The sequence below is a fragment of the Balaenoptera acutorostrata genome, chromosome 3, assembly GCF_949987535.1.
Source record: "Balaenoptera acutorostrata chromosome 3, mBalAcu1.1, whole genome shotgun sequence".
Classification (NCBI taxonomy): Eukaryota; Metazoa; Chordata; class Mammalia; order Artiodactyla; family Balaenopteridae; genus Balaenoptera; species Balaenoptera acutorostrata.
In genome coordinates, this window is record NC_080066.1 from 123,359,865 (window position 1) to 123,377,405 (window position 17,541).

Below are 17,541 nucleotides of genomic sequence, written 5' to 3' on the forward strand. Positions count from 1 at the left end.
CCATTTTTCGTTCTCAAGATTGCTTTGGCTATTTGGCGTCTTTTGTGTTTGCATACAAATTGTGAAATTTTTTGTTCTAGTTATTGCAGTTTTGATTGAGTGTATCTCAAGATATTTTTTACAAGCAGTGAAGTGTTTTTAATAGTAGAATTTGTGTATAAGAGAAAGTTATAAATAGTTTTCTCACCATTCTATATAAATATTTGGTCATGTATCATCTAACATTACAGGGGGGAAATGTGGTAAAATGGAAAAACACAAAACCAGAAGAATTTATTTCTAATTTCTCTATTAATTTGCTCTGTGATGTTCTCAATTCACCTAACCTCTCTGGAAATAATACTTGTTCTTCTACCTTGAGGATAAAAAGAGATAATAGATATTAAATTGCTCTGAAACAGTTCAAAGTGCTACTATTACAAAGAACAGGTCACTTATCAAAGAAAGAAACACAGCTAAATCCTGCAGTCACTTGACTTATTTTTTGTCATGCCCTAGGGAATTATTCAATCAGATGTTGAGCTGTCCACTTTAGAATCCTTTGAGCCCTAAAATGATCAATACTTGATTTGCTTCTCTTTCTATTTGTCCCATGTAGCTTTGATATGTGTACAAGGTTAAGAGGAAAAAATCAGAGTTTGGATGTGTTCTCTACATAAGGTCTGATGTTAACTACAATGTATCTGTGGAACATTCAATACAGAACATTCTAATTACTTATATATATTGTTTTGATTTGGAAAGGATTATTCAGGTATACTGAAGAACTTTTTTTCTTGAAAGTGTTTATAAAGTAACCCAGACTAAACGTGTAGAGTCTTATGAAAGCAAATAAATGGACAACACTCTATATGAATGTTTTTCCTTTATACAACTATATTTGAAAATATCATTATTTTGCTTCAACAGTGTTGAATTTCCTACTTTGATTTTCACTTATCAAGACATGCAAGTCATTCCCAAAACTTTTAATATCTTATTTTGTGCTTTAGCTACCTATTTACCCAGACCAAATAAATTATTTTACATATCCTGGAATACATAGCTTTTTCTAAGAATAATTATTTGGTCATTGAGCTCTTTAAAATACTTATTTTAAGGTTCTACTTCTGACAGTGGCAGACAATGTGGTTTTAACCGACTCTCCCCACTGAGAGCAGCTAGGAAAGTTGGAGGAAATTATTTTTTTTTAATTTTTCTTAAAGATGTTGAAGAACTACTATTATGGAGGCAAGGTATAAGAAAAAAGGAAAGAACTCTGACATTTAGTGTTACTTTTAGTTCAAGGCTTTTTTCAGTTCCAAAATCATGGCTGAGAAGTAGAAAACCTGAGTATTCTTAAGGATTCAAGCACTGGGGGCAATATTTGCAGTTGAAGGCCTGTCAAGGAGGAGGAGCCACGGTTAACCACTAGGCTTAATGTGTGCTGTCATTGTTAATCTCTACTCTTCCACTTGCCCAAAAATATGAAGATAACTTCATCTAAAACCTCAAATTATCTCTACATTTAAAAAATATACAATGGCTGGTACTCAATAAAAATCAGGCATACAAAGAAACATGAATTTCAGTTGTAAAATCAGAGAAATTTAGGTTAAAAATGCTTAAAATGATCAAAGAAATAAAAGACATAATTGAGAATTTAAGTCAAGAACTAAAAATTATTGAAAAGAACCAAATGGAAATTCTAGAACTGAAAGCTACAATAACTTAAATTTAAATTCAATGAATAGGTTAATTAACAGAAAACTAACCATAGTTGAAAAGCAAGTAAGTACTGTGTGAGACATATCAGAAGAAAATATCGAAAGAAAAAGGATAAATGATACAAAAAATTGTGCAAAAGACATACGGGGTACAGTGTAAGTCTAACATGTATGCACTTAAGGTCTTAGAAGAGGAGAAAGAGAATATGGTAAGGAAAAATTTTAAACAATTAAATATCAAGTCAAAGAATCAATAAATGCCGCAGATCCTCAAGATAAATAAAAATAAAACCACATAATGGCATATAACAGTTAGGAAAACCAAAGAGCAAAACCAAAGCGTAAAAATCTCAAAGCAGGCAAAACAAAATTATGTATTCTGAAGGTACAGAAATGAGACTGGACTGAGGCCTTAAGCAATGGAGATCAGAACAGAATAGGTTGATATAAAGTGCTGAAAGAAAATAATTGACAACTTAGGATTATGTAACCCATTAATATATCCTTAAAGAAACTAAGTGATTAAAATACCAAGAGCTCAAAGGCTGTGTTGACAGATATTAGGCATTATGAAGAGTAAACTAGTGAGTTAAAGATCAGAATAGAAGCAATCTAGATTTAAATGGATGAAAAGTATTTAAAAATGTAAGAAATGCATGGAATTCTATTAGTTATCAGTTATCTGGTACAGTAAATTACCACAAAGGTGCCTTTAAACATTTATTATCTCTCAGTTGCTAGGAGTCAAGAGTGTGAACATCACCTCACTGGGTCCTCTGCTCAGGGTTTCACAAGGTTGCACTCAAGGCATTAGTCAAGTTGTGTTTTTTCAATAAAGCTTGGATCCTCTTCCAAGCTCATGTGGTCACTGGCAAAATCCAGTTCCTCTTTGCTATAGGCCTGAAGTTGTATTTCTTGCTGAATGTTGTCTCGAGACTGCTCTCAGGTTCTAGAGATCTTCTGCCAATTCCTTACCACGTGGCCCTCTCCCAGCAGGTCCCTTCCTCACAATATGGCAGTTTAATTTTTCAAGGCCAGCAGAAGAATCTCTTGCTCTCGTCCCCTAAGGTGAAGCGTTACATAATGTAACATCATAATGGGAGTGACTATTCCATCACCTTTGCCATATTCTCTTGTCTAGAAGGAAGTCAATTTCCACTTCCATTCAAGAGGAAGGAATTACACAAAGATGTGGATAAAAGGAAGTGAGAATCACAGGGCCATCCTAGAAGTCTGTTTATCACAGGAATAGTAGAAAAGCCTGAAACAGGTGTAATTGGAATCTGAATAGGAGAGACTGTATAGCAAGGACGTAGATTAAGAATGTTTTGCAATCAGAACTCTCATGTGTTTCTGGTGGAAAGAATATTGTTACAGGCAATTTGAAACACTGTCTGGGAAGATCAATTAAAGCTGAACATTCGTATATCATAGAATCCAGAAGTTCCTTTTTTAGCAATATATCAAATATAAATAAGTATATATGATCACCAAAATAGGTAAAAGAATGTCCAAAATGCAGTTTGTAATATACCTCTTTTTATGGACTGAATTGTGTTTCCTTCAAAGAGCTGTGTTGAAGTCCTCATCCATAGAATGACTGTATTTGGAAACAGAACCTTTACAGAGGTAATTAAGGTTAAATGGGGTCATAAAGATAGTGCCATAACGTGATATGGCTGCTGTTCTTACAAGAAAAGGAAGAGACCTAGGGGAGTATACACAGAGAAAAGGACATGTGAGGTCACACCTAGAGGATGGCATCTGTGACCCAAAGAGAGAGGCCTCAGGAGAAACCAAACCTGCGAGAACTTTGATCTTAGATTTCTAGCCCCCAGAACTGTGAGAAACACATATCTGTTGTTTAGCCACCGAGCCTCCATTTTGTTATGGCAGCCCTATCAAACTAATACAATATGCAAACTGAAAACTGGCCAATGTCCATCAGCAGTAGAATAAATAAATAGAACTATAATCATACAATGAAATACTATATAGCAATGAGGAATAATGATCCATAACTACATGCACAATATGAGTGAATATACAAAGGTAGTTTAGAGCCAAAGAAGTCAGTTGTGATACATTTTGTGTATGATATATTAGTTTGCCTTTGTTGAACTTCATAAAAATGGTATGAGAAATTAGCACACTGATTACTCTTAAGGATAGTAGCAACTGGAAAAAAGCATGATGTAAGGCTTCTGGGATGTTGGCAATGTTGTTTTTTAACCTGAGTGCTGGATGCAAGGAAGTATCTAGTAAATTAAAATTAATCAAAATGTATATCTATGAGATATTATGTTTTTCTTTGTACAAATTATCTTGATTTTACCTGTTTAAAACTTAAGTATAAAGTTATTTTGGGACAAATGAAACAACTGTTTTCCCCAACCAATCCTCACTAAAGGAAATAATGAAGCGTATTCTTCAGCTGGAAAGAAAGATCCCTGATGGAAGCTCAGAAGTACATTAAAGAATAAAGAAGTTGAATGTATTGGAAAATGTAAAAATTATTACACTGATAAAAAGGAAACTGTGTGATTATTTTATAAAATGTATAAAAGGACAAATCTAGTATGTAAATCAGGAGGCATGAACTTAAAGTATTCTAAGTTACTTGCATTTGATTGGAAGTAAAACACTGATTATATTAGACTTTTATAAATTAAAGCTGCAAATTGCAGAATCTAGAGAAACCATTGAAGGAATAGTAAATGTGTTGATATCAAACTAAGATAAGGGAAGATACACTAAAAGAAATATTCAATCCAACATAAGACAAGAAAGGAGAAAACCAGAAATGCAGGCCAGGAGGAACAAATAAAAACAACAAGCTAGATATAAAGTATAATACACTTAGAACTACATTAAGAGTAAAATGCTAAACATTCTAATTAAGACAGATTGTCAGAATAGGTAAAACACATGTGCAAGTGTATAGGCATGCACATATACAAAATGGGCCACTATCTAGAGACATATGTTAAATATGAAGATTCAGAAAAGATTGAAGTATAAAGATGAAAGGAAACTAATGACAGTAATCCAAAAGAATGTTGCTATCACTGTACCAATATCACACAACGTAGGTTTTTAAAGAAAGGAACATCATCATAAATAGAGAGGTAATGATAGTTGTTTTTATTCACCTAATAACATGGTCTCAAAATACATAAGATTTATATAACAACAGTAAGGAACTTTAGCAAATCTCTCTCTGCCAAGAGAGTGACTGCCAAGCATACAAAGAGTAAACTTGGTAAGAATATAGATTTGAACAGCCCAATTTGAAAAATTGACATAATGTACACACAATAAATACCATCCAGCAACTGACTAAAAATGTTCAAGAGTTCTGAATGCATGTGTAGTAAGTGAGGTTTACTAAATGAGTTGATTTCATATGCTGATTCACCAAAGTCATTACTAATTTTAAAAACTTCATTTAAAATTACAAAATATATTTAAAAGGACAATTCCAGGTGTTGGTGGTGAGATGGAGGATACGGAATTATACACTGCCAGGGGGATTGTAAATTGGTACAACCATTTGGAAACCGCATTCCCTTGGGAGCCTACTATGATGTGGACATTTGTGTGTGGGAAGTCTATTCAGGATTGCTCTCAGTATCAACATTTGTGAAGAAGCAAAAGAAACAGGTACAGGCAGAGGAAGAGTTGGACTGCAATCTGTTCGCAACAAAAACCTCCCCTTCACCCTATGTGGAGCTCTGGATGTGCACCGGCCTTTCAGAGTTGTCCAGAATTTGAGCTCTATTGCCAGGATTTTATAACCACATGTGATCTAATCACTGGATGCAGGCTGCTGATGAAAAGTAGACCTGACCTCACAGGAGGCAGCTCATGTCAATGAATGGCAAGTTTCCAAGAAGAGCTCATCTGATAACTGTTCATTGTCAATTCTTCCAGCAATAGGCAGAATGAGCGCTTCAGTCTTTGGAAGAGGGGATCTGGGCAGCAGACCACAGCAACTACTGTAATACCCAGTAGACATTTGTGTACATGTGCACCAAAGACATATAAGAATGTTCATAGCAGTATTATTTATACTTAGCAAATTTACAATGAACCCAAATGTTCATCAACTGTTAAGTGGATAAATTGCCATGTGTTCATACTAAACAGTATTTAGCAATGAAAATCTATAAACTAGAGCTAACTCAACTGCATGAATAAATTTCACACGTAATACTAAACCAAAGAAGTGAGACATAGTAGGAAACACACTATGTGATTCCATGTAGGTAAAGTTCAAGAAAAGTAAAACAGTAGCGTCTTCTAGGGTTCTGGTAACATTCTATAAATTCACCGAGTGATGCTTACAAGAGCCTCTTCACATTATAATTCATTGAACTGTACTCTTATGATCTGTACATACTTTAGGTTATGTACATTTTTATTGACAAACATTTATAATACAAAATAGTTTACATTTGTCTCTGGTCATTAAAATGCAGACACATACATTCAACTTCTAATATTAAAATTAGATGAATTTGACTGTCTATACCTTTGTGCTATTTTTCCTCTATGTATTATCTTTAAAAATTAACCTTGCATGTTAAAATGTTTTCTGAACTTAAACTTTTCCTTTTAATTATTTTCTCTTATTATTAGTGCCATACTTCCCAGAGTGAATAGCCTGCTTCCCTGTCTATAACTATTATTCACTCTTTCATTTCAGGAATGTTTATAGCTTGCATATCTGGGGAAATGAATGCATTAACTCTGAGGAGAAATAAAATGCATATATTTCCATTGTGTTCATGGACTTTCAGATCTAGTAGGAAACCTATGATTTGTAAAGATATTAAAAGAACATGAAACTGTGCTACATACAGGTATATTTTTTATCTTAAATTCTTCCCACTGAATAACACTTTTCCTCTTATAAAATTGCTAAAACACCTCAAGTTTAGAAAAAAAAATCTGACTGAAAACAGCTCATATATAGTCTTTCAAAACTGTCTTTTTTCTTCACATTCCAAAATGCCTTTCATAGGTTGAAATTCAATCATCATCTAGACACCTGAGTAATACTTCTCTGGCTATAATTCAATAGATTCGGAAGAAATCTGGGTGGGGAAACATGTTTGCAAATATTTTAGTTTTGTAGATTTTGGTACTGATTCACATTTTAATTCAAGTATTTATTGATTGCCTACTATGTGTCATAGAATGTGTTATGGGAGTATCACTGAGCCAACAGACAGATTTTTGCCCTTAGGTAACTTACATTCTAGCAAGGGAGACAGAAAAGCCACCACTGTAATAAATTGTCCAGTATATTGGATAAGTGGTATGGAGAAAAAGATAAAAGAAGTAGCATAAGAGGAATTTGTATCAGTAGTATTACGGGAAAAGAATGCAATTTTAATAGTGTTCAGGGTAGGCCTCATGAAGAAGGAGGCATTTGAACATTTCTTGAATGTTAAGAATTAATGTTGTAAGTATATAGAGGAAGAACATTCCAGGCAGAGAGAAGAGTTGGTGAAAAAGCCCTGAGTTCCAAATGTGCCAGACAAGTTTGAAGACTATTAGGGGGTTCAATAGGACAGGAACAGAGTGAATGTGGGGAAAATAAATACAATCAGAAAGGTTGGAGGGGGGGATAGCTTATATGAACTTTCTAAGCCACTATAAACTTTGGTTTTTGCAGTGAGATTTTTGGGAGAAGAGTGACATTATGACTTTTTTACTGAAAGGATGACCCTGACTGCTGTGTGTTGTGATTAGACTGCAGGGGCCAAGGGTAAAAGCAGGGAAATTCATTAGAAGGCTATCATAGTAATCCAGTGTAAAGATGATTATGGTTTAAGACAGGGTGTTAGCTCTGAATGTAGAAGAAAGTCGCTGGAATTTGGATACATTTTGAAAATAGAGGCCGAAGAAAAATCTCACAGATTATAGTGTGAGAAATTAAAGGCAACAGAGAAAAAAAAAAATAGTTGCCATCAACTGAGATGAAAAGGCCTGGGTGTGGAAGCCTGGGGAGAAGATTCTGTCTTGAGCATGTCACATTAAAAATGTCTCTTAAGCATCCAAATGAGAAGGTACTTTAAGCAACCAGATAAGGTTACTGATTGCTACATGAATAACACCCTATATCATGCTGGCTTAAAGCAGTCTTTTGATTATTTTTCCTAATTCTGAAGAATGACTGATCAGCCGTACGATTTTTGGACCATCATGTTTTGAGTTTCTCCTAAGGATATAGGCAAATGATGATGGGGTTGGTATGTCCAATATGGCTTTACCCAAATGTCTAGTATTTTGGTATGGGTGGCTGGAAATCTGGGACACTGTGTCCAGGTGTGCTTCTCTCTATGTGGCTTTCTCATGTGGTCTCTTTACTTAGTCTCTTCAGCATAGTAGCTGGACCACTTGATTGATGGTTTAAGGCTCCAAAAGCACAAAAGCAGAACTGGCCAGGCCTTCATAAGGCTCAGGACTTGAACTAGCACCACCTACTACTTCTGCATTTTTTGGATTAAGCATATTGCACAACTCCACCCAAATTCCATGTGGCAGGGGTCTCCAAAGGCATGAATAATGGGGGTGTGATTCACTGGGGACCACTTTGGTGACCAATCTGACCACAAGCACGTCAGATCTGAGAGGTCTGTTAGACATCCAAATGTAGATGTGAAGTAGACACTGCGATTGATATATGAGTTGAAATTTTAGTAATGTAGTCTGGTTTCGAGATACCAATTCTAGAGTTTTTGTCACATCGAATAGATGAAATCACCAAGAAAGTGATTTACAGGAGAATCAAGGAATGGAAATGTTTCCATTATGTTTTTTTAAAAATTTTAGTAAACTTGAGGCATTTCACACTAGATAGAAAGTAGGTAGATTGACAAGTGTGTGTGGCCGGGGAGAGAACATGTGTATGTATTAGTTACATGACAATCCTGTGCTCATTGTATTACCTTGTCTTGTGAGCTTGTTGTACTACTTAGCTGACATAATTAGAAATGAAAAACAAAGTGGTGTGTAACTTAGTTGAATGTACAGTGTGGCCTTGGGGTAAACTAAATAGAAAAAACTACCGTGCTCTGATCCATTTTTAAGGTCTCTGAAAAAAACATTAAGGTATTGTCAAAACATCTTGAGAGGCTAAATTTTTCACCTCATTAGCCTCAGCTGGATACAAAGGTTCAGAAGAAGTGGCCTCAGGAATGTTCAGTCAAGATATTTCTCTCTCTACTGCGTTCCCTCCCCCCACCTGTTCCATCCCACACTCTGCAAGTAATACAGCAACAACCCTGGTTAAATCAGACCTGTTACCCATTCTAGTTCCAACTTCCCATACCTTCTCAACCCCACTCTATCTGAAAGATTTAGTAAAGTCCAGGAACATGTATTGAGCTAATGGATAAACTCTCCTTTGCATTTGATACTTAGGAAATTAGATTGGTCATTATCACTGTTTTCCCAAACGTAGGTGTGGCAGTGGGAGGGGAGCAGGGCCTCTCCTGCTTGTGAGAAGATGCTTTTGGCAACGCTTCTCCTACCCTCCCCCTACCTCCTCAGAACATCAGGCAAGGGCCAGCCTGGCTAAAGAGTGCCTGGAACAGATATGTCAGCTCTGTTTTTGCTTTCCTTTCCTTTGCTATGAAAATACTAAGATAGGCAGAGCCACAGTTTTGATATGGGCCTAGTGTATGCAGGTAAAACCAGTCTCTTAATCTACGCAGTGCTTTAAACATTTGCCAAAATTAGGCTGGGCCTAAGCCAGTGGGGGTCAGGGGTGGGAGAGCTTGAAGCCCCTGAGGTATAACTGACTCATCAGTAAACTGGGCCAGGGTTGAGGGCAAAGCCATTTTAGTAAGAGAGCATTCATTTGCATGGTGTTGCTTCTTCCTGTCTCCTTGAGGAAACTAGTTTAAATGGTAGGTGTTTGTTTAAGAGTTAAGATACTAGACAATCTGGATAGTCCAAAGAATACGATCCTAGTATTCTTGACAGCTGCCTCAGACTGTGTTCACTGTAGAGAGTTCTTTATGAGTAGAACCAAATCATTTAAATTTCACCTTCTCTCTGTGCATTGTAAACACAGGGTAAATAGACTAGTCGCTTTTCCTATGTTCCTGTCAAAACTACACTGAGCACCTTTGCTGGTTGCTTGTGAAGCTTGATACGCACCACTGAGTTGAGAAGAATTGGGCTCAAGGGAAGTGTGTGCTGATTGGGTGGAATTCCCTTTGTACTTCATAATCCTTACAGACTTAGAACAAACTTTGCCCCTTAGAAGTCATCTGTACCTGCCTCTTTCTTACCATGCTAATTTTTTTTCCCCTTCAGCTGTAGGCACAGTATTTGTTTCATAGAATGCTTTGTTTGTTTACTCATCCTTCAATGAAGAGAGATCACCCCAAAACAGTGTTTGCCAGTAGAGTGTGTGTGTGTGTGTGTGTGTGTGTGTGCACGTGTGCGCGTGTGTGCATGCACGTGCGCATGAGCGCACATGTGCTCTTGTGTGTTGCTCTCCTGGGTCTGATTACCAACCACTCATGTATATTTGAAATACAAATTGATATAAACAGCTCCAGTTCAAATTTTCAACCCTGTTACTGAAATCTATCTTCAGTAAGGATTGATGTAAAGATTTTTCTCTACATCCATACACAATGACTTCCTTCCCAGAATGCAATAGGCCCACCTCTGTTAGCTGTTAGAATTTTCCCATCCAGGGACTTCCGTGGTGGCTCAGTGGTTGTGAATCCGCCTGCCAATGCAGGGGGCATGGGTTCGAGCCCGGGTTGGGGAAGATCCCACATGCCACGGAGCAACTAAGCCCACAAGCCACAATTACTGAGCCCACTTGCCACAACTACTGAAGACCTCGTGCCTAGAGCCCATGCTCTGCAACGAGAGAAGCCACCTCAATGAGAAGCCTGCACATGCATCGAAGAGCAGCCCCCGCTCACTGCAACTAGAGAAAGCCCGAGTGCAGCAACGAAGACCCAATGCAGCCTAAATCAATAAATCTATTTTTTTAAAAAATTCCCCATCCAATTTTTGCTTCTGAAGTTTAAGGAATATTTGGAGGTGGGACTTCTGGAGGAAGTTAGGGAACAGTGGTTGAGAATAGTATGCATATAACCTCACATTAAACTAAATTCATAATATATGTAAAACTGCTAATTTTCTTGTGGATTGTTGATCACAAAGCTTAATAGTATTCAAGTAGTTGGGGAATGTAATGGGAGGACTAAATATATTTTTACCTTCTTAGGGTGAAATGAAGCATAATACCAGTCATTTTCATAAACTCTGCTACAGTTTAGACATTGGTTATAAGTAAAAGGTTTTAGTTTGTGTCATTTAAAAACTTTTATGTCTTCATACAAATTTCTCTTGAAATTTGGAAAATGTTCTGTCCAGAGCTGCTATTCCAACTATTTGAATTACAACTAGATTCTTGGAATCCTTCTTTAGTCATTTTGGATTTAATTCCTATCCTTCATCTTGATTTATATCATGTCATAATTTGACCTGCTTCATGTTTAGAGCTTCTTATAATTCTCTTCTCTGAAAAAAAACTAATGTCCCATCTATGACTAGGAAACAAATAATTACAATCTCAATGCCAGGTATATACAGCATTGAGCCAATATATTCCGTTCTTATGGACACATCTATCAATACACCTTCTAGTTTCAAGCTCATAATTCCCCTGTGGATTCTGTAGGAGAGTAAACCTCTCAGGCAGGTGTTAGACCACTAGCTATCAGAGGTAAATGCATGACTAAGTAGTTCTTTCATTTCACTAAAAATTGAGAACTAAGGCTTTGCCTTGATGTTATTCTTTTCCTACTACTTGATCCTTCATTTTCTGGATATGACCAAAGAAGAGGTAGAATGGAAGAAAAGAAATGAAATTTAATATCTGGGAACCAAAGTAAAGAATATAGCAAACCAGACTGGAACTGAGAAATGAGGCCTAGGGGTTAAAACACCTGAGAACTATGTGGATTCCTGATTACAAAATCCCCAACTAGTCTATATTTTCTGAAATTCTCTAGTTTCCACCCTCCAAATGAAAGCACGTCTTTCCTTACAACATCTTCTCCAGAAAACTCCTGAATCTCTATGCTCAGATCCATGCTTTTTTTTTCTTTTTTTTTTTTTAATTTTATTTATTTATTTATTTATTTATTTATGGCTGTGTTGGGTCTTCGTTTCTGTGCAAGGGCTTTCTCTAGTTGTGGCAAGTGGGGGCCACTCTTCATCGCGGTGCGCAGGCCTCTCACTATCGCGGCCTCTCTTGTTGCGGAGCACAGGCTCCAGACGCGCAGGCTCAGTAGTTGTGGCTCACGGGCCTAGTTGCTCCGCGGCATGTGGGATCTTCCCAGACCAGGGCTCGAACCTGTGTCCCCAGCATTGGCAGGCAGATTCTCAACCACTGTGCCACCAGGGAAGCCCCAGAACCATGCATTTTATAGCAACTTGCTGGTTTCAACCTGGAGTATCTCTAATTTATGCATATTGATTCTTAATTCTTATTCCTCCTATCCATGTACCTCAAGTAAAATAAACCTTTATAGAACTTAGAAAATGTCAGATAAACCTCTTTTCCTCAGGTTCAAGGTGATTATAAATGGCACATTAGGTGTTGATTTTTCATAATTCTTTTTGTTATGAATCTATTATGAGCCCCATGGTATAAGCTGACAGACCGGTTCACAGTCTCTTCCTTATAACAAAAAGGCACACAATATAAAGCATACTTAGAATTTTATTTTGTCATCTACTTTCTCCTTCTGAGTTTCTCCTACTAAATTCTCCATTTTCCTTATTACCTTTCAATGCCACCCACTGTGGACTAATACAGAAGTAAAACATCAGGTTTAGTCCATCCTAAACACTTGTTTTTGATCTAGCATGCTCTTGCACCTCATTGGCTGAGACAGTGTTATCTAAATCTTAGCCCTGGGAAGCAGCTGCTCATATCCTTATTCTTCATTGTACCTGCCATCTTTTCCTGACACGACATCAAAACTCTTCCAGAATTTACTCTCTTGGGGTCCACATTTGTCAGAAGGAAAGAAATAAGTCAGGGCTCTGTAACTTATAGATAGAAATCTAAGACCTAAGCCTTTACAGTTAATTTCTTGCTTCTGCAATACATCTCTTGTACTCTTGATCACCTAGGGTCCTGTGAGCTGATCTCACTTCATTTGTCCCTAGGTGGACTTGAATCGATGCCGATTTGGCAGTTTCCTTTTAAATGTGATTTTAGGGATCCTTGGAAAACTCTAATCAGAGATGTCTGCCACTTCTCAGTAAAATAATCAAACAAACACTCCACCACTCTAGGGTAAGGATATGACCTATATTAAAATAAAAGCCAGGCATCACTAACTTGCATATTCCTGAGAATAAATGTATCATATCCTTTCTGAACAAAATGATAAAGAGTGAATTGATACCGCATAGCCTGTATAGAGAAGATTGCTGAAAAAGTTGTAGAAGACACATGTAATCAATTTTTATCATTTTGCCTAAATTCAGCACTGGTTAGGCCATATGATAACACCAGACTTTCAGTCACAAAAGGTATTAGGGGAACAGGTTAGATATGAAGGCTTTCTATAACTGAAGTTTTCCTCAGAGTTCTAATCATTTTTACTCAAACATTCTGGGAATTTCATCTCTTTGCAAGAAAATTTCTGCAACTAAAATCATGTGTTTTTTGCTACCCCAGAATAACTTCTTTATGTGCTATATTAGTTTCTTATTGCTGCTGTAACAAATGACCAAACTTAGTGGCTTAAAAAACACATATTTATTATCTTACATTTCTGGAGACCGGAAGTCCAAAATGAGTCTTATGATGCTAAAAGCAAAGTATTGGAGGGCTGGTTCCCTCTGGAGGGTTGCAGGAAAATCTGTTTCCTTGTCTTTTCTAGCTTCTGGAAATACCTGAGGTTTTTTTTTTTTTTTTTGCTCATGATCCCTTTCTTGAATCACATTCCTCTTCCTCTTCCTCTTCTGTAGTCAAAATCACCCTCTGCCTCTGTCTTGTAAGGACATTCGTGATTACGTTTAGGGCTCATTTAGATAATACAGAACTATCTCTCCATCTCCAGATCCTGAATTGAATCATACCTGCAAAGTCCGTGTCTGCCACGTAAAGTAATGTTCAGAAGTTCCAGGAAGTAGGATCTTGATATCTTTGGGGGACATTATTCAGGCTACCATATATGCTATTAGTAATTATGTTTTAAAATTTGTATTTCAATAGTAACTACATTAGCAAATGTTTATTAGGTGTTAGTCTGGAGATATTACCACTCAGGTGTATGTATTTGGTTAAATATTAGCTGAGCTGGAAAAATTATCATGCATTCATATGCAAACTCCACAGATCTTACATCATCATGTAGATTTGATTGTATTTAAAATTTTCAGTACATAAGAGAAAGCTTTCAGGAAGAAAAACTTACCCAACCCAAAATTTGATTTGAGTTGCTATAGGTGAACGTTATTATTTTTATCATCTTGAAATTTTAAAAAGCTAGATGTTTTCTAGTCTCTTTTGCATTTGTATGGAAATATACCCAAAATGTAAATACAAAAAAAAATAGTTTATATATGTGCTAGAGAACAAATTGAAAGGACAATACCTTTTCAGAATGAGAATCTCATAAAACCGGTTGAGAAGCCTTCATGAAAAATAAAGAAATATTTAATTTGAGTCCTCCAAAGGTCATCTTTGTGCATTTGTAGGTTATTGATATTTGCTTTGAGGTTTCAGAAGGTTGGAAAAATATTTGAAAAGGAAGAATTTTGACAACCAGTCAATGTATCTTTTAGTGCTTTTGAGAAAGGAATGGAATCAGTAGCCACCTTGGTGAATGGCACTGCAGGAAGTCTATTTCTATTATAGCAAATGTTAAACTACACTTTAAAAAAAGAAGTAAAAATCTAGGTCTCCTAAGGAACAGCTACTTATGCTTTTGAAACAGTAACCAAAGTAGGTCCCAGCTAGTATAAACTCTCTATAGCCATCCATGTCTTGGAAAAGTAGATAGAAGGAAACTGTTTAAGGTAAGATCACTGCTGCTGTTGGAAAAGGAAGCAGAGAAATTTGGTAAAGGTAAATTCAGATATCAGTTTAACCTGGAATTCCAAGGTAACCACAGGCAATGTGTGATTCCCAGTTCAGCAGGTATGCTTAGGGTTAGATTAACACTTCTATACTGATATAGCTACCCTGATAATCTAATACAGAAATGGGCTGGGAATAATGGTCTCTATTTCTAGATGGACTCAGGACATGTTTGTGTGGAATCTGGAATTTCAAAAAAAATTAAAGCCAAAAATATATTTGTATTCATAAGCAGAGAAAATTATATATGTTATTTTTATCAATATTTTGATGGATTAGAGGAAGAAAAATCCCCAAGGGAAGACGGTGTTTACACTGGCAGGTTTTAGGAAGCAGTATTATTGGCTATAGCAGACCTGGTCATCATCCTTAAACATTTCCTTGCACACTGATCGAACTTCTAACTTTGAGCACAAACTTTGATTTGCCTGAGAATTTTCTCTCCACTCCAGAGCTTTCTCCCCAATCTTAGTCAGCCCAGAGTGCAGAGAATTAGTGATGCCTGGAGCAGCTTTCAAGCAACTGCCCCTCAGTGGGATAACCTGAATCCTGTGTTTTACACAGGCTCCCAGAATTTCTCTATTGGACTGAGCTCCATGCCCATAGAGGTAACTTGTTTGTTAATCCATTCTTTGCTAGCTGCCTTCCTCTCCCTTCCCTGTCTCATTTCCCGGCTCCTACCCTGGGTGTTTCCAGGGACCACTTCCCAAATAAACTACTTGCATTTGGATATTTGTCACAGGGTCACCTTCTGGGGGAACCCAAGCTAAGATAATTGTTATTGAAACTGAAGGTAGGAAGCAGATTCTCAGGATGGAATTCTGGAATGGCCTCACTTCACTACCTAGCCAGAAGGCTGTAAGAACACCACAGTGTGATAAGCCCTGGCATGATGTTCTACCAGAATTAAAATGCTGACACTTGTGGCTACTAGTAAATGAGGTGCACTAGCTTATTCAGTATGTCTGGCATTTGAGGGAGAAGAGGACAATGGTGAATATTAGGACTGAACTATTTTGGTTGTTAAATGTCACTGAAGCCTGGATGGAAGGAATTGACAACTTAGGGCATGGTGTAAAAGCCAGAAGGCCTTGATGACCATGTTGAAAGAAAATTTCTTCCCTTGTATCAGAGGACAGACTGAACTGGAAACCACAATCAGCCTCTCACTTAAGGTTGTGCCTCCCATCCCTTATATTTTGGTCCCCTGAACCAGAGTCCTAGTTGCTGGAGCAGAAGTGTTGCCTCTATTATGTAGCACAACAAGGATCTCACTAATTTTAATTGTCTTTTGCCTAATCTTTTTGGATACATTGTGGCAGTAGATAAGCAGAAAAAGGAGTTGTCACATTAACCCTCCAAAGTCCTTTTTTTTTTTTTTTTTTCAAGAAATTATGCTTAGCCACTACCTTGAATAATCAATGACAGGATAGAGTAAAGGTAATGTAGGGCATGAGTGGAACTAAATGCTGCACGTGCCTTTATTATTTTCATATACACTGGCCTGTCTTCCAAATGTCAGCCCCTGCAATTGGTTTGCCTCAGGGCTTTTTTTGACCTGGGAGCCTAATCCATAAACCACAGGTCAGGCCACAAGGGAATATTTACAATACTGTCCCTTCACCCATGAGCTACCCTCAACAAAAGACGTGTACAAGTTGGTAGATAAATAGCATAGCACCTATCAATCCCCCTTAGGTGGGAAAATTCTGACATACATGTTCTCTATCTTGATTTCTAGAATTTGAGTGGAACTGAGAATCAGTTGTCCATGATGGTAACCAGCTTGGTAATTTTAATGGGCAAATATGGGATTCATTACTACAATACATTGGTTTCCTATTGCTTCTGTAACAGATTACCATGAATGTAGTGGCTTGAAACAACACAAATATGTTATCTTACAGTTCTGGACATCTGAAGTCTGAAATGGATTTTGTGGAGCTAACCTCAAGGTGCCAACGGGGTTACCTTCCCAGTGTAGGCTCTAGCAGAAAATCCATTCCCTTGCTTTTTCTAGTTTCTAGAGACTGCCTGTATTCCTTGGCTCATGGCACTTTCTAACAATCACTCCAACCTCTCTTACTTTTTATGTCAGGTTTTATAAGCGGAACTCAGTTTATTAAAAACAATTACATCATTATGAGGATCGGTATTTTTTTAACTTATTAGGTTTGTCTTCCAGTACTGCTTTTGGCTCTCATTTTATGGCTATTTGGCAAAAGACCCAGTTTTTCACTTTAAATAAACTCAGTGAGTTTATACTGCCCTTGTTTGAGCCATCACTCTTTTGACAGATCGTTTAAATAATGTATATACACTTGAGAAATTAAGGTAAATTTGTTCCACACTAGTGGCTTTGTTGGCATTATATGTTAAATAACCCAGTGGCTGGGTGGAGAGTTATAAAATTGTCTGGAACCCCTTAAAGCAAAAGAAAAGTATGGCTTCTTAACATAAGTAGCCAAGATGAAATAGGACTTTTAAAATTCAGAAGTAATCCTCTAAATTTATGGATTCTACCTCTTATTTATCAAGTGGTAGGGACATGTAAAGATGTGCATACTTGCTGTTCAGGTAACCTACATTTCTTTCTATAATTATAGTAAGAGTAAAATTTCTCTCTGCGGATGACAATTCAAAGTTGTTGGTGTGGTAGCATCACGATAGCACCAACTGTTCTGCTTT